General features: G+C 31.8%; 3 protein-coding genes and 1 long non-coding RNA gene across 6 annotated transcripts in view; 2 read left to right on the top strand and 2 right to left on the bottom strand.

The window, feature by feature from the left end:
* LOC149476546 (irregular chiasm C-roughest protein-like) overlaps positions 1-17,802 on the bottom strand; it is a 77,992-nt gene extending 60,190 nt beyond the window's left edge. For all 3 annotated transcript variants that reach the window (XM_089711764.1, XM_089711761.1, XM_089711763.1), the window contains exon 1: positions 17,662-17,802. The gene's annotated coding sequence lies outside the window, so the exon portion shown is untranslated. The remainder of the gene's footprint in view (positions 1-17,661) is intronic.
* The window catches only part of igl (IQ calmodulin-binding domain containing protein igloo), a 547,908-nt gene that overhangs the window by 225,649 nt on the left and 303,469 nt on the right, over positions 1-18,790 (bottom strand). The gene's annotated exons all lie outside the window — the stretch shown is intronic.
* LOC149476540 (uncharacterized) overlaps positions 1-18,790 on the top strand; it is a 203,568-nt gene that overhangs the window by 20,627 nt on the left and 164,151 nt on the right. The gene's annotated exons all lie outside the window — the stretch shown is intronic.
* The window catches only part of LOC149476545 (uncharacterized), a 201,854-nt gene that overhangs the window by 165,504 nt on the left and 17,560 nt on the right, over positions 1-18,790 (top strand). The gene's annotated exons all lie outside the window — the stretch shown is intronic.

Below are 18,790 nucleotides of genomic sequence, written 5' to 3'. Positions count from 1 at the left end.
TTTTACTACTCTGTATGGTTATAAGAAATAACAGTGAATATTGTATATATACTTGTTAGTGGTATGGTTTTACTTGCTTGGAACGGCATATATTAAAATGAACATTGTATTAAGTTTAAATGGTTTTTTCTTCATAGTTATAAACAAAATGCGTGAGATAAAAGATGAGATAAAGCGAAAATCTCGATAAAAGGTAACTAGAAATAATGTATTTTAGGGAATAAGAATTAAGTAATGTAAATTATAAATATAGGACATACATAAGTTAAAAGTTCTGCTTGACAGTCTGGGCTTTAATTTTAGTTGCTTTTTTGTTATTATAGATATTATATTATACCTAGGTAGTATCTAAAAGTTTACATATTTTAACGAAACAGTGACCCAAATTAAAACATTCCCCCACAATCTTGGATATTTAAAAGCAAATTCTCGTCTCAAATTACCCGATATCTTGAAGCCTTAGTTTAAATCTTATTATCTCAAGACAGAGACCTTACAAGTTCTGATTGCGAACTACTGAGTTAAGACCGGTTTGAGACTCATTTAGTTATGTTTGAGATTGATTTATTCATGGTTTTTTGTAAAAAAAAATTATTAGACAAATCTATATCTATACTGTCCTATAATATAAAGCTGAAGATTTGTAATTGTAAATCTAAACTAATAATTTACTTACAAACGTGTGGGCCATAAACAAAGAAGAAGAAGTTACTTACAAACGAAATCGTACTGTAAGTTTGTTTCTTTGTTTGATTGAAGACGCTTATCTCAGGAATTACTGGTCCGATAAAAAATACCTTTCAGTGTTAGATAGCCGATTGATTCAGGAAGACAATGTTTTTATTGTAGTAATGTAGAGTACCTAGCTTTTAGAATCGACCAACAAACATTATTGCACTATGAATTTTTGAATCGAAATCTAAAAATATATAATACTTACAGAATTTTTCCATTCGTATCTTATTAGGCGTAATAAAGAAAATTATTTTCTTTTCTTTTTGTTTCTATTTTAAGACAATTTTTATACGAACATGAACCAATATCAAAATAATTGTAATTTGTAACATCATTAATTTCGATTTGAATTTCATTATTTTAAAGGTTACGTTTAACGCCAACGCACGATATTTGAAGTTTAGATATATATTTTTTTTATTTTGGCTTGTATTTAATAAACTAACTTCGTACACACAGGTTGGCTTGTGAAAATTTAATTTATCGGGTTTTTTGTAGCTGCTCCACAAATTAATTATGGTATTATATCAATATTTTTTTATTTGTGTTTGTTATAAATAAGATTCGCAACTTCTTAACCGATTTTGAAAAAATAATTATCGTTTTGGGGTACCAGAGCGGATTTGGCTAATTTATTTTATTTTAACTACAAATGCGTATTTTGTGGACCTATGCATACAAAATTAATGTATTTTATGTATGATAATATACAGTTACATATTTTGTAAAATTAAATTGTAATACTGATATGATTTAAAAGAGCAACTATGGAGTTTCTTGCCGGTTCTTCTCCATAGATACTGCTTTCCGAATCGGTGGTAAATGTAAAAAATATGTATTGACGTTTCAAAACTCAAAAGTGCTTCTCCAAGAAGTCTAATTGAATAAATAAATGTTTGAGTTTGAGTTTAAAGTTAATATTTTATACAAACTAAATGCACGTGGCGTGATAATAAACCATAAACTAAGAGTTAAATTGGTAATTGATTAGAGCGCATCGTGAGAAAAGATATACAATGTTTTAACAATATTTCAAAGACATAAAAATATTTTGTTGTATCATGAAATGTTTGGAGTGAAGACCAAATATTTTGTGCAAATGAATTTTTATTTAAGCTATGACACGCTAGTCTTGCGTTTTTCATTATTACTAGTTTTGTCTAGAAGCACTTTTGAATATTTTGAATATTTATACATACTATACTATGGAACGAATATCCATAAACTGTTTTTAATGTACACAGCAATGCACAAAAAGAAGCGTGGTACAAACTAACAAGTCCCTCAGAGAGAATGTATTACATATGTAGTTTTCCTTATTACTTATAGATTTTGACTAGCTATGCCTCGCGGCTTCACCCGTGGAGATAATCAAGTATTTCTATAGCTCATGTGTTTTTCTGATGTATAACCTATATTACTGTAAAGTTTCATACTAACAAATCTAATATTTTTTTCCTGAAAGAGTAACAAACATACATACATCCATCCTCACAAACTTTCGTATTTCATAACACAATATTCACAAATCAAATATTCCCACATTATCCTCTATTTCCCATAAATCTATTTATTTTCCCCAGAATTGGCCTATTTTTATCAATCCCCCATAATTACAGGTTTACTCCTTGACCTTCTTTCACGCTACGTAAATTACACTATTAGCTTAAGCGGGGATTACATGGCGATAGAAATATTCGTATTTTATGTTAGTTTAATCAAATGTCCAAGGATCGCCATACATACAATGATATGCTAGGGAGTTTAGTGGTATTAAATTTTTACTAATTATTATCATGCGGCTTGACCGTGAGGCATAAGCATGCGGCTTGTACATGCCACTTGTGCATGCTGATTGATCATGCTGCTTGTGCATGCTGCTTGATCATGCCGCTTGTGCAAGTGGCTTGAGCATGCGGCTTGTGCATGCAGCTTGAGCATGAGGTATGAGCATAAATCATCTTCATGCAAAAATTATATAAACTTCATACATACATTACAAATCTATGTAAGTACAAAAAAAGTGTGCGTGTGCTTGAAGTGAATCTTCTTTATGACCTTATTTTTCAAAAAATAATTTAATATATGCAACTTTACAGAAATACCTACGTCGAATCGGGATGGCGTGGTAGGGATAATAAAAAGATGGCGCGTAACGAAAAAATGTTACACTAAATTTTTTCCAACCCCGATAAAGAAATTTCACTTCAATAATTAATTTTTTTCACATTACAATCCAAAATATTTACTACTAGCTTTTCGCTCGCAGCTTCGCCCGTTTATTCGCCCGTTTAAGCTGCAGTTCGCGACAGTAAAAATAAAACAATAGTTTTATTCAAGATTCAAAAAAATACTTTATCGAATTGAAATATCACGAATACGTGGCACAACTAAAATTTTACCGATACCACCCGTGGTCATTCTCCTTTACGAATTATATCATGCGGCTTGAGCGTGAGGGATGAGCATACGGCTTGAGCGTGAGGCATGAGCATGCGGCTTGAGCTTGCGGCTTGTGCATGCTGCTTGAACATGCCGCTTGATAATGCGGCTTGTGCACGCGGCTTGATAATGCGGCTTGTGCATGCAGCTTGAGCATGAGGCATGAGCAAAAAATATATAATATAAACTTTTTATACATTACAAATCTATGTAAGTACATAGATTGTATTTCACATTGCAATCCAAAAATATTTACTACTAGCTTTTCGCCCGCAGTTTCGCACGTTTAGTGAAAGAAAATCACACAGAGTTCCCATTTTCGTGGGATTTTCGAAATACAAACTGTACAATGTATTAAACCAAGTTACCCTCTATGTGTGTGCCAAATTTCATGAAAATCAATTCGGCAGTTTTTGTGTGAAGAGTAACGAACATACAAACTTTCACATTTATAATATTAGTAGAATTTCCAATCAATAAGTATCTCCATGTAACCCCACGCTAACCAACCCAAGTTAGTGTGGAACCGAACACGACGGGGCAATTATGTTGAATTGTCGATTAACTTCGGAATTAATCACGGAGATACTATTACGACTACGTAATGTACTTCCTTGTGTTTGTCTAAAATACCCCGATGGGGCACGGGACATTTTGAACGGACGTTTTCGAGCAATTTTCAGTTAAAATATTGATGAATAGTACCTTCTTGTTTTTAATTTTAATTTCGATTTGCATTCGCATAGATTTTTATTCTATCTAAATGTTGATATTTCGATATTTTTTATATACATAATATATCAAAGCTCAAACCTATAAGTTTCATAGTTTCTGTAAAAAGTGTAAAATAAAAATGCATAGTTTGAGGCATAGCCTGCTGCTGCTATTATAGGACTTGCACCGCTCGCCCTGATAATAATAATAAGACAAAATGTAATTAGCTTCATGCCTATAAAATAAAAGCAATGGGGAATATCACTCAAGAAGCTACACACGGAAGAACCTTTTGGGGCCAAGTGCGTTTTTAAATGTTGTATTATTTTGTCATCATCTTGACGATTTCATTACGATATTTTCGTTCACCGATTGAAGCAGTACAAACAATGAACAAATAAATAACGTTATTAGTAATTACATTTCATGGCTACTAAAATTCGAAAGTTAGGCCGGTTGCAGAGCTTCACCGACCATCAGTGCGTACGTCAGTCGCGCTTGTCATATATTATATGGAAATACGCGTGCGTATGGTCGGTCTAGCTATGAACGGTTTCATGAATTTCCATACATATGACAAGCGCGACTGACGTACGCACTGATGGTCGGTCAAGCTCTGCAACCGGCCTTAAAGAGGATGTAAGGATATCCTCATAATGTAAATTGTGAATGTTTTAATGTTGCAATAAAAAATTACATAAAGTGCATGTAGTCTTTTTGCAATAAAGAGGTAAAACTGTCTAACGTCCTTGTTATTTAGATTTCTATGCGTTAAACCCTATGGATTTCGTACCATGTTACAAATTTTCATTAAAATTGGTCCAGCCTTTACACAGTTTTTGATACGTTTAACGCTATAAATTTTTTCATTGTAATATTTATGTGTGTTTTTTGTAATCAAATTTCGTATAAAAATGAAACTTTCTAACTAATCTCACGTTACAAATTAATAACGGTTAATTAGCGGTATCGAGCTGAAAATTACAATGTAATTTACAATTTTCAGATTTACAGGAGCTTCTATTATAGCATCGTGTTACATTGTAATAAGCGGGGCTAACCGACTGTACTAAAAGCTATGGGTATTAATTAAAATTTAGTAAGAAATGTACCTACTTGTGACAATATTACCTACTTTTAAATTTGTTAAAATGCAAGTAGAAGAAAAAGCTGCTTTTTAATTTTTATGTTTTTTTGACTGACCGGTTGGCTTGGTTGGTAGTGGCCCTGCCTTCCAAGCCAGAGGTCGTGGGATCGATTCCCACCCGGGGCAAATGTTTGTGTGTTGAACATAGATGTTTGCTCTGTTTGGGTGTTAATTATCTATATAAGTATTTATTTAAAATTATATATGTATGTTCCAGCCATCTGGTTTCCATAACACAAGCGAAAGCTTAGTATGGGATCAGATCGTGCCGTGTGTGAAAATTGTCCCGAAATATTTATATTTTACCAAGATTTGTATGTTTTACCTTAAAACACTTGGTTTGTAAAATATAACAAGTCATTGATTATTCAAAGCTGGAAAATACCTAGAAATATAGTGTTTTATCTTCAATCTTAAGCATATTATATCCTATTAATATAAATTTAAAGCTATAGTAACAACGTGGGAAAAATTGATATGTTACGGCTAAAGGTAGGTGAGAACATAAACTTAAGATTAGCCGGCTAAACTTAGGTTTATTTTCGACGAGGTGTTAATGTTAGTTTGTTCTATCTTTAGCCGGCTAAACTTAAGTGTAACCGCAGGCCCGTGGCTAAAAATGTCGGGGTGGGTAGATTTGGTTACTATAATACATGTAAGGAACAGGGCGAGTGTTTTCTGGCACTTCGCCGGCTGCTGCCGCAGCACGCTCGCTGCGCTCGCTCGGCTCGTGCGGGTCTTAAGAGTTCTAACCTAACCTAACCTAGCCACCAGCTTTCTGCCCTGAGTCGGGGTGGGTAGATTTGGTTACTATAATACATGTAAGGAACAGGGCGAGTGTTTTCTGGCACTGTGCGGGCCCCTCAAGCCCTCCACCGGCCCGGCGCTAACCAAATCTACCCACCCCGACATTTTTAGCCACGGGCCTGCGGTTACACTTAAGTTTAGCCGGCTAAAGATAGAACAAACTAACATTAACACCTCGTCGAAAATAAACCTAAGTTTAGCCGGCTAATCTTAAGTTTATGTTCTCACCTACCTTTAGCCGTGACAGATATATGCAAATAGTTTATGACAAATGTGATAAGCCGCAGGCTAAAAGTAATATATTATAGAAATAATTAATTGTTTCTAAAAGGTCATCTATGATATGCTTATGTTACTAAAACAATAACTTTACTACTAACAAGTTACTATTAATATGACACTTCTCATTTATTTCAACGGTTATTTATAATTAAAGTTTGTTTATTTTTATTTATTTATTTATTTTTTTCGGAAACAAAAGATTTTAATTTGAAAATAACGTTAGAGAAGGTATCTAAACAAGCATCTAAACGGTGATGAAAAACATCGTAAGGAAACCCACATGTCGAAGAATCGCACTTGGCCAGCGTGGTGGCTTACGCTTACGGCCTGGGGACGTATTATGACCTCTTATTTCCAGACTCTTTACGCCGTGAATTGAACTGACTGGCAAATTAATTTAATACCATAATTATTAACCATCGCTGGTTATTGCGATCATAATATGAATTTGCCAATCAGTTCAATTCACGGTGTAAACTGTCTCGGAATAAGAGGTCATACCTACGGCCACTGATCGCTCGATGAGACTCGTGTCCCAGCAGTGTAGTGCAGTGCAGTGTATAGGGGACATATTTATATGGGCTGATGATGATGATAGCCTAACGAAATATCTAACAATGTAGAGTCTTGTAGAGTGTAGACTTTTTAAATATCATCAATTCTCTCTAATAAAAATGCTAAAATACGTATCTAGGAACGCGTTTAAAGGAATTTTTAATTCGCCAAACCGGAAATCCTTGTTCAAGACTAATTTGATCGTAAAATGTTAATGCAAATGAGACGCGAGCGTCGATACGTTACGAATCCAATTTGGCATTTATCTAAATGTTTGAAGAAATTAAATTGTACTATTTATATGAAGAGAGGCAGGGAAAGGGTATAAAAAATCTTTAAAATAAAGGCTTAAATTGCATTTAAATTTAAATAGTAGAAAGTCTTTAAAAAATAAATAGTACTGTAGGTATCATAGGTACGATTTTCAGAACGAAAGAAAAATGAAACAAATACTTTAACACTTAAATAACTTTTCACTTCGTACCAGCGCTTCTTGAGATTAGTGCGAAAAAAAACTCTATATTTTAAATACTTTATACTGTAAATAGTTTTGTACATTGAAATAGCCTAAGAGCTACACTTATTCCATAGTACTTCATGTAATTATAGATAGTCCAAGAGCCGACCATCAACACATCCGTTAAAAACGGAAAAGTTTATTACGTGACTCATGCTTTCGACACATAGCAATGCGGTTTAATTGTCCATATTAATGATGTTTGTGGACACGTCGAATATTCGTAATTGGCGTGAGTGAATAGTACGAGAGACCGCGGTATTTACTTTTTGTGTTATTTATTTTACCGAGTGTGAAATAGAGGGTTATGTTTTTCAGGAATATACTATCTATAAAAATACATTCATAAATCATATTATTCACTAGCAACCACCAACAGATATTATTATGCATGTTAAAAATACAGAATCCTATCGGTTTATAAAAATATTATATCACAGAATATACGTAGAAACTATATCAGCATAAATTTCGATTAATATAATGTTTCTAGCTTTCTATTCATATTAATGAAAATTTCATCTTAAAAGCATCTTCTAATATGTTAAATTTGATTTGCTAATGAGGACCATCTCCAAATTCAGAGTTTTTTATACTAATATATTTATCTCTTTTAAATACTGGAAGCTTAAGTAGGTACTAATGTTCTACCAATTTTGATAAAATGTAGCAATATTTTGCTACATGCGCGATATTTCGCGCATTTATCATTAAGTATAAAACAAAGTATTTCCGCCGTCTGTGTGTCTACATGCTTAAATCTTTAAAATAACGGAAGAGATTTTGATGCGGTTTTTTTTAATAGATAGAGTCATTCTTGAGAAAGGTTTTAGTACATATATAATTTGTTAAGTTTTCTACAAAGTTGGTGAAACCGTGTGCGGACTTCTTCTTTGCTTGAAACCTTCTTAATTGAGAATTAAGATTCATTTTTCTTATGTACCAATAAGTGCCTATAATTAAAATAACTCAACTCTTTAAAAATGAAAATAAAACGTCACATATTGAAATTATTCAAATAAAATCAACGAACGTACAAAATAAAACCGAAAGAACACTATGTCATATCCGATGAAGATAAATATTAATTTGTTCCAGTTTTTCACTCTTGTTAACTTAACTGTTGAGTTTGGAAAAATCAATATGCGTCTCAATTTTTATTCACAATAGCGCACCAATTACCAATGAAACAAGAGCTGTATTGTTCAAGGAATATACACGAATTTATAATAGCAACAGAGGCCAAAGTAAATTGGATGCATGTCTACAACGCATTCTTTTGTAATTTCAAATTTGCGTAGGTATGGAGTGTAGCGGTATTTTAATTTTAAACAAATATGTACTCTAATACCATTAGTTTAGGTTCCATTTTGGAGTTAAACTATACAATTATGGGTTTTTATAATATGTTTCGTCAATTATCGGATTTATGATTCTTAACAACCGTCAACCAGTCACACTTTATGTGTTGTCTATCAAATTTATAGCTAAAGATTTGTTTATTTTAGCAACGTTTATTCCAAATAAATTGAACTGGGAAACAATTTCTTAATGAAATTAAGTTTAATCGAATTTTGGAGCGATTAATTCGCATACGTCGGTTAATAGCTTAAATACATCAATAAAATTAATAAGTTTAATTTTATAACTTGAATTTTATGCGATGGTTTTGCTTCTGTTTTATAGATAAGTAAAATAGGTAGATTGTTCGATTTTTAAGTTTTATGATGGAGATATTTTCTATAGATTTTAACGCTTAGGTATACGAACATACAAATTTTTAAGAATATAGACTAGCTGACCCACGTCCCACACAACAGCGCCTACTACTACTTACGCTATAGCTAATGGCATTTATTTTTAATTTTTGTTATCAATGTACATTTTTGTTTGTTTATATTTATGATTAGGTAATGTTGATAATGATAAAACAAATATAAATTAAAACAATTATTGAATTCGAACTAAAAGCCTATTTTAACGCGTCTTCCAAATAGTTTTACAATTAAATTACCTATGGGCTATGGCCTTTGTAGTTTAACTACAACATTAAATTTCCAATCGAATAGTAAGATAATAAAAACCTATTCTAAGAAAAGTAAGACCTTAAGGTTTATGTTTAATTGAAAACAAGTAACATAAATAAGGAAGAGACAGTATAGAACATTAACTTGAGTTGTAAGCTATTCACACTTAGTGAAGCCATTACAATATATTTTAACTTGAGAACATTTACATTAGAATGTTATTTGGTTAGTTTAGGTGAATAAAGTTAGTGTGCTTTTATCATATTTAATCGTTACTGATTTTAGTATTTATTACGTGATTTTCGCACTATTTTAAGCACCATTTATTGCTCTCATTAATAACAATGTAGGCTATTTAATATAAAATGTTATATTTATGTTTATTGTAGATAGGGAAGCTCTCAACCACAATCTCGCCCGATGGAAAGCATGAATATTATTATATTAAAGAAAATAATACCTGCCATGCGTCGTTACATAGTTCATGACAGTCGATTAAAAATAACTCAAAACGTATCCACGTATAAAGATCATAAATTTAACCAAACCAATTAAGAGCGGCTAAATTAAATATAGCTAAACTTTCATTTGATTCCCCAAAATCAAATATTGCAGTTTAAAGCAATCGAATCAAAACATTTCATATGTTATATCCATGGTTATATATAGAAAATTGTCGCTCTAACATGCGATACGTCTGACGTCCGCAACTTTTAGTTTTTTATTCGAAATAGAACATTTAGTTTTTTTCGGTCACCGATTTTTTTGGTTCGACTTTTATTTGGGGGATATTTCACGTTCGGATGGAAACTAGATCAATCAAAGTGAAATGTACATAAGTATAAATGGAAAATGGATGACGCTGTCTGTCTGTACTTCACTGCACATTGAAGGTATTACCATAGTATAAAGAGAGCAAGTAGGCCGTCTCCCTGTGTTTAGGAGCGCACGGTACCAATACTCGCGAGGCGCAGGGTTGTCACATGTCACATTGATATTTTAAATAATTGTATAAACAAACACCGAGCGCTCACAGCAATGGCGCGCCCCTAACGAGAACGGTCCATGAGAAGGAACCGAGTGGCGTTGTGTGCGTGCGTCAAGCTTGCGTACATATATGAACGGGGGGCGTGGCGAAGCGCTCCGCATACATACAAACGGCGCGATACCTTTGTCGAAGATAACCTACTTGCTCTCTTTATACTATGGTTGTATTAACTGTCATGTGAAATGATTGAGTGTCGAGTGGTGACATAAAAAGAGTGAAGTGCTACAAATGTATGTGCATAAAAACGTAATTAGCATTTTTATTTTTGTATAAGGTGTCACAGAGCAAACATGGTTAGTTTTTTGTTTAGTAGGTACATACTCTACCTGCTTGTATTGTGTGTAAAAACTAGTATATGGATTTGATGGAATTTTTGCATGTGTCTATGTTACGGTGTAGGTATGTCAACTAAGTAATGTTACTTTTGTGTCTACATAGACACAAAAAATTACAACACGACCTAAAAATAATCATGATTTAACCGAAGTATTGAAATTAATGTAACTTTGTAATGCATATAAAATTAATTTATACAGAACTCATCAATAATTATTAAACTGTATGTTTATATATTGCGTATATTATGACTATTTGTGCCAGTTGATCTCAAAAATACTGAACCAATTTTGTCACGACTTTCACTGCTATCTAACTCTCATTAGGAAGCAAATGAGGCCAACATTCATATGTTATTTAAATAAATTAGAGCCAATATTTTCTCACTCACTCCAATTAATTTGTCATAAGGAAGAACAGGACAAAAAGTTATTTGGCATCATTATTATGATAATATTATCCATATCATATTATTAAAGACATATAATTGACAAGATTTTAAAAGAGCAACTACGGAGTTCTTGCTAGCTCTTCTCTGTAGAAACTGCTTTCCAAACCACTGGAAAAAGGTAAAAATTTGTTTTAATGAATCAAAAGTGCTTCTATCTAAACAAAATACTTCAATTTGATAGAGCCTTCAAAACCCGTTCAAACCTTGGATTATATTTGAATTATTTAACGAGCTATATTACCTTTATTTTCTTACAAACCACAGCTTGATCGGGAGCAGCCAACACCTGCTCTTTATTGGACCCTAACGTATCAACTATCGTAAACGAAGATGCATCTAAAACAATCCAGCATCCTCTTCCTTATCACCAAGACATAAAGTCCACAATTGAATACATAATACACTATCAACGGTACATTAAAACTTGTTGGTATGATCTCGTCTTACAAGTTTTTTGCCCACAACAGAAATTTTTATCAAGTTTTTATTAAGTTTGCTTTGCTGCGTCGTTGTTTGGATTCAAATTTGTAATGCTATATTCGATTTTGCTGCGTTTGTCAGTTAAAGCTTTGTAAAATGAATTGTGATATTTTAATTCGCAAAGATTCTATGTAAAATTGTAGGGTATTGAGATGGATGTTTATGCTTTCATTACGCTAGTACAGCTATACAGATTCGATTGGATTTTGGATCAAGGATAGATTATTATATTCGGAAATAGCACATAATCCATGAAATAGCAAGAGCAAAAGCGAAAGAAGCTAGTTAGTCGTAAATAGTAATTTTAAACATGTTTTATTCTTGATATTACAACTTTTTATATAACCGTGAGCTTCCATCGGGTCAAATAAAATGAATAAATCGTGTTTTAAACCCATCGTTATACGTTTCATTTGAAGATATAATGCTGCATAAATAAATACAGAATTGACATAATATAAATAATTTATATGGAATTTTATGCGAAGTAGAGAAATCAACGATTAACGAATTATTAATATAAGTCCTTTTGAGTCTATTAATAGTCATTTCATTCTTATTATCAGATAACAGATTAGTATTGTAAATTTACAATTTTTTTAATAATGATTTTAACATTTTCACATATATAAATACGACACTTATGTCGTCGTAAAGACGACTTAAATAGCGTATTAGGTATGTATTGTTAATTGCTCGAAAGTCGATCTTCATATAAAAGGCTGTTTTTATATTGTATCATCGCGATATGCGAGACCACTGTTAATTAAAAAAGGAGACCTAAGATTTTTTCTAATATGTATTTAACAAACAAGAAATAAGTTTATTTTTCTCAATTAAACAAACACTTGAAAAGTTTTTATATCCATATTGAATGCTAAACAAATCCGGAACGATAAATATTTACGATTTGCGTAGAATACGATTTTCTAAGATATTTAACATAAGAAGGTATGTAAATCTTGGACTTTATTTACATTTTATGAAGGCACAGTTGAGAGAAGTTCGAAATATATAAGAAAAACAATTTAAAAGCTGTATGTATATGGGGTTTTTAAAGCATAGACTAAAAGGTTTCAAATACGATCCCTATTTCTTTTCGATATTAATAACATTAAAAGTCGTACTAATTATTTAGAATTACTATCCAGTAATTCTTATTAATTTTACGAAAGTTTCTGAGTATGTATCTTTGCTACTCTTGCACTCAAAAACAGCTTACCGAATTTAGATGAAAGTTAGCACAGATTATATAAATTAAGCTCTAGATTTGCACAAATGCTTAATTTTTTCACGACGCGAGTGAAGCCACGGATTGAAGCAAGTATTAAAAATGAGAAAGTTTGGTTAGGTCAATACAGGTGTTCGTAACTCAATCCCTTAAAAAAATACTGCAACGGTTTCGATGAAATTCGATACATTGGTAGTTTATAACCCTTATTTAGATGAAGGGTGGTTTTTTCCCGACGAGATCCAGTACCTATCATACATTTTATTAATTAAAATCTTTATTTAAAGTAAAAAGTATTTTTAAAGAAATATTTAAAACATTTCATAACACACTATAATATACTGTGTATGAAAATGAATCTCATTTGTTATCAAAACAAAAGGCTTTTTTGAAACCAAACATTTTTATCTCTTCTATATCACAGTATATTGGTATATAGCTGCTGTCACGGTTACAATTACGATTTGTGTATAAAAATTCAAAATATGTATATCGTTCATTCGCCGTTCGTTCAATTTTAAAGTATGTATTTATATGTAGATAATCTATAGTACTAATATTATAAAGCTGAAGAGTTTGTTTGTATGTTTGAACTCGCTAATCTCAGGAACTACTGGTCCGATTTGAATAATTCTTTCGGTGTTAGATAGCCCATTTATCGAGGAAGGCTATTTATATTCATCCCGCTAAGACCAACAAGAGCGGAGCAATGCGGGTAAAACCGCGAGGTGCAGATAGTTTAACATAAAATAGTGTTATGTGATTCACAAAAACACATACGTATGTACTTTTTTTTATTAATTTTATTGATTATAAAATATTTTATACTTATTCTAGCCACATAAAGTTTCTAATTGTCCCAGGACAAGTCAAAGTTACTCAGTTAAGACATCAATAACTCTTTAACTTCTTTCTCAGTACTCAATTAATTATTATTTAAATGCTCAGTATTTCAAATTAAATTTATATAAAAAAACTAAAATTAACTAAAACACCAACGCACAGCCCACAGCACAAACTCGTAGGATGAGAAAATTGAAATTATCCACTATGCTTCCTTTAAAGTGTAGGCGAGTTTTCTTAGTAAAAGGTATCTTGTCAATTTGCTCTTTGAGAGATTAAAAAATAGTAGATTTCTATGAAACTCCGTCTGTATTGAAACTTAATCGATAAAATATAATGTAGAGGGCATGGGACTGCTATTATAGATAAATAATGTTATACATAAATGATACCTATTTTACTTATGAAAATAATGTTTTTGTGTGGACAAATGCCTACGAATTATGATGTAATAAGATGTTTTATAAGCACATTTAATTGAACCTTTTAAATTGTATAATTGTGATTTAGTTTGACTTTCTGTAAAAAATATATTCGTCAATTGTTTTCACCTATGAGTCCTTACTTTACAGGGACTTTTGAAGGCATTAGTTGAAAAATCCGGTAATAACATATTTGCCAAATTAATTAAAATATTGTATTCATATAAGCATTTATCGATCTCATTAATATTCATGGATTAACACCGTGTCATTCACGTTAAATATTTTAAAATTTTTATTGATAGTAAATTAAGGTTGCTAAATTATTTTCTTAAATATAATCCTATCCTATTAATATTATAAATTTCAAAGTTTGTGAGGGTAAATGTATGTGTATGTGTATGTTTGTGACTCTTTCACGCAAATACTACTGAACTTACAATGAAATTTAGCACAGATATAGAGGGTAACTTGGATTAACACATAGGATTGGTTTTTGTCATGGGAACGGGAACTATGCGGGGTTTTCTTTGAAAACACGGGCGAAGCCGCGGGCGGAAAGCTAGTTAATATATATTCATCAAATGTGTTATATAAACTAGTACCTGTAGTTTCTAACTAATGTATTATTTGAATAACTATTATAATAACATATTGTAAAGGAGAACGGAAATTACTTGGGTTTCTCGTCTTATCTAGTTTAGTTTAGAAAGGGTCCCTTTTATTGAATTATGAACCATCCATTTGAATTATTATATGTTACTGATAAAGATAAATACATTTGTATGTATGTAAGAGTATCTGTAAATGCCATAAAGATTTACCGTGTAATGTATAATTAACGGACAAAAGAGAGATAAAATATTTGTTATCAGCATTCTTCTGTTTTATGACGACTCAGTGTTGTGGAAATGAGAATTTGGGCGAATAGTAAGAAAATGTATTTTTGTTTCAGTACCTAAGTATATAAGAAATTTCCTAAATCACGAATATGATTTTGTCATCTATATACAGGGTGTCCCAAAACTCAACGTCAAGCCAAAACAGGGCGATAGGATTGATTGTAACCATCATGAGAAAAATCTGAAAAAAAATCTATTCCATGCAGTTTGAAAAATATGGGCATTTAAGAAAAACCTAAAAATTTGGTCAACCTGTAACTATTTTTCGGTTATTTTGGTTAATTTTTATTATTTTTGTTCATTTAAACTTTGGAACCGTAACCCTAAATAACATTTCTAGAACCACAGTCAAAAATAATGACACAATTGCCCCAAGTTTCCTTGAATTGAAGACTATTTGTTAAACTATGAATTTAAAATTTTCAAAATTTGTCGACTTTGACGGCCCCTCCTTTAAAAAAAATGTACTAGAGTATCTTGGCAAGTGCCATTAAAAGTTGGCGCATTTAATCAGGATTGTAAAATAGTACAATACTTGTTAGTTTCATACTAAAAAAAATGAATGAAAAAATAAAAACCTCAAGTAACCCGATTTTTGCTAACCCATTTTATTTAGTTAAAATGTTTTTCATTCGCACAAACTCTTTGTAGGTTCTTAGTTTTACGGCAAAATGATGAGAGAGATGGATAGTGGACATGTTTGCCATGAGTGAGCGAGACAGATAGTGACGCCGTTTCGTTCCGATCGTGTTTAGTGCAAGTAAGAGATTTCCTTGACCAGGAATATCCGGGAAGGTGGATTGGACGTTCAGGCACTATCTCGTGGCCAGCCCGTTCCCCAGATTTAAATCCCCTGGATTTTTTTATTGGGGCGTTCTCCAAGAAAAAGTTTATTCAAAGCCCATTGAGCGAGTAGCCGAGCTGCGTGAACGAATTTCTCAAGCTGCTGAGGACACCAACTCTCGAGGATATGCCCGGCTAATAAGTAAATCTTTTTTAAGAAGATGTAGGGCGTGTATTGAGGCTGATGGTAAACAATTTGAACATTTATTGTAATAAAAAATGTTATTTCCCTATCTGACTTTTATTTCAATAAACCTAAAGTAAACTAGGTCAAGATTTTTAATTATTTTTTTAATTTTACTTACTTTTGTTGACTTTGGTAAAAGTGGCGTCACTATCTGTCTCGCTCACTCATGGCAAACATGTCCACTATCCATCTCTCTTATCATTTTGCCGTAAAACTAAGAACCTACCAAGAGTTTGTGCGAATAAAAAACATTTTAACTGAATAAAATGGGTTAGCAAAAATCGGGTTACTTGAGGTTTTTATTTTTTCATTCATTTTTTTTAGTATGAAACTAACAAGTATTGTACTTTTTTACAATCCTGATTAAATGCGCCAACTTTTAATGGCACTTGCCAAGATACTCTAGTACATTTTTTTTAAAGGAGGGGCCGTCAAAGTCGACAAATTTTGAAAATTTTAAATTCATAGTTTAACAAATAGTCTTCAATTCAAGGAAACTTGGGGCAATTGTGTCATTATTTTTGACTGTGGTTCTAGAAATGTTATTTAGGGTTACGGTTCCAAAGTTTAAATGAACAAAAATAATAAAAATTAACCAAAATAACCGAAAAATAGTTACAGGTTGACCAAATTTTTAGGTTTTTCTTAAATGCCCATATTTTTCAAACTGCATGGAATAGATTTTTTTTCAGATTTTTCTCATGATGGTTACAATCAATCCTATCGCCCTGTTTTGGCTTGACGTTGAGTTTTGGGACACCCTGTATAATAATTTCCGATTGAGAAATTTTGTGTTCAATTATATTTTATTATATTTATTGATTACAAATAGCTTGTTCTATAACCAATATCAATAATTTATTAATTACAAGAAATTTGATAGAGTCTATTAGATATTTATAAAACTATGCAAATAATGTTATTTACTTCACTTAAAATTAAACATAAAACGCTGTTCAACTCAAACTCAAAACTCAAACATTTATTTATTCAATTAGACTTCTTCTAAAATCACTTTTGAATCGATGGTAAATGTTTAAAATATTGTTCATAATATTTTAAACATTTACCATCGATTCGGAAAGCAGTATCTATGAGTAAGAACCGGCAAAAAACTCCATAGTTGCTCAAACTTGCAACAAAACAATAATAAACCTTACAAGCATACTAGTAACGCCATCTGTCGTTGCGTTTAAGATCTAAATGAAAAGCTCCAGATATTTTCAAATGAAAGCTTTCAACTGTATATCGATTTTGATAAATATTAATAATGTGCTATTATAATCATTTTAGTTGCATCTTATTATGACACGTTTTTACATGAAGTTATAAAAACATACAAAAAACTTAATTATTTAATTGTACATCGAAAAATATGCTTTATACGGAAAATAATTAAAAATGGAAATTGATAATACATTACGTTTTAAATGACTTATATATGATGATTTATTGCGATTTTACATTATTTAATGTTTTTACAAGTTGCTCTACAATTCGTGTTTAGTATTTTTTTCTTAATAAATAATCATAATAGGTGCATATAAATTGTTTTTTAATGTAGTAAACCTTCATTTCCTTTAATATTCGTAACTACGCGTACAAATCTACATAATATTAAAAAATTAACTATAATCAATTTCAACAAAAACATAATTAAAATAATTACTTAAAAATATAAAAAACACAAACCTTTCACCATACACAATCCAAGCATACAATCCATAAAACACAACACAAACAAAAATAATTCAACAATCGAAACACGAAAAAGTTCGAAAAACCGCGCGAAACGTCAATACCAAGACGCGACCACCACTGCCTAGTGTTGACATAAAACTGACGTAAGCCGCGTCGATGCATTGAGCTGCAGTCTGGCCACTGAGCTGTGTAAATAAAAAAAAAGCTGCAGTGGCGCGAAAAAAAAAGAATATTTCGCGCTTTTTTTGAAAATCGAACATTAGAACAATATAGGAATCATGTTTATGTTTTTAATTCGATTAGTTTCGGCCAGCACTGGAAATAAAAACGATATTATGTTTATTTGTATATCAATGGTTTGTTCTTAATACTATTATAATATAATATTATTTATAATAGTATTTGGTTTAGGAACTTATATCATATTATTATGTAGCCTAATGTAGGTATATTTTTATCTGTATTTTGTGCGGTTCATTACAGATTAAAGGCTTTGTCAGATAGGACGCGTATTTTAGCGCTGCGTAGTAGCGCTGCAGCGTCCTGTTTTAACGTCGCGCGAGGCTTCGTCAAACAGAACGCTTTAGCGCGCGTTAGGACACAATAATTGATATTATTAAAGCTGCATGTTGTTTATATAATTATTACTTACGAACAAAACAAGGTACAGCGATATTAACTCCGGAGTCGGAAGAATTTTTTACTTACCAGTTTCATTAATTTCTTCTCCGATTTGTGCCCACAATTTTGCCTTCATTGATATATCTTTATAGTTTATATAACCTATCCTTCGTATTATATAAGCATGGATATTTTCTAACCAATTCTATCAAATTTTCGGTCATTATGCAGTATTTTATTATTATTTTACGCCTATTAACGCCGACGCTAAAATAAAATTTGTAAAAAAATACAACACCCGACGTTAAAGCGTCCTAACGCCGCGACAGAGCGTTGCGTACTGCTAGCGCCGGCGCTCTGTTTGACGGTATTCTACGATGGTAGTAGAACACATCTTAGCGTCATATCGCGGCGTCAACTTAACGCTCTGACGCGCGCTAAGTACGCGTCCTGTCTGACAAAGCCTTTAACTAATACATTTCGTTTTATGTAAAATCGA

The sequence above is a fragment of the Colias philodice genome, chromosome 27 (genome assembly GCF_061535455.1).
Source record: "Colias philodice isolate Cphi_HAF_F1 chromosome 27, ilColPhil1 Martin Lab GWU primary, whole genome shotgun sequence".
Lineage (NCBI taxonomy): Eukaryota > Metazoa > Arthropoda > Insecta > Lepidoptera > Pieridae > Colias > Colias philodice.
Note: the sequence above shows the minus strand (reverse complement) of the source record. Positions and strands in the feature narration are given on the sequence as shown.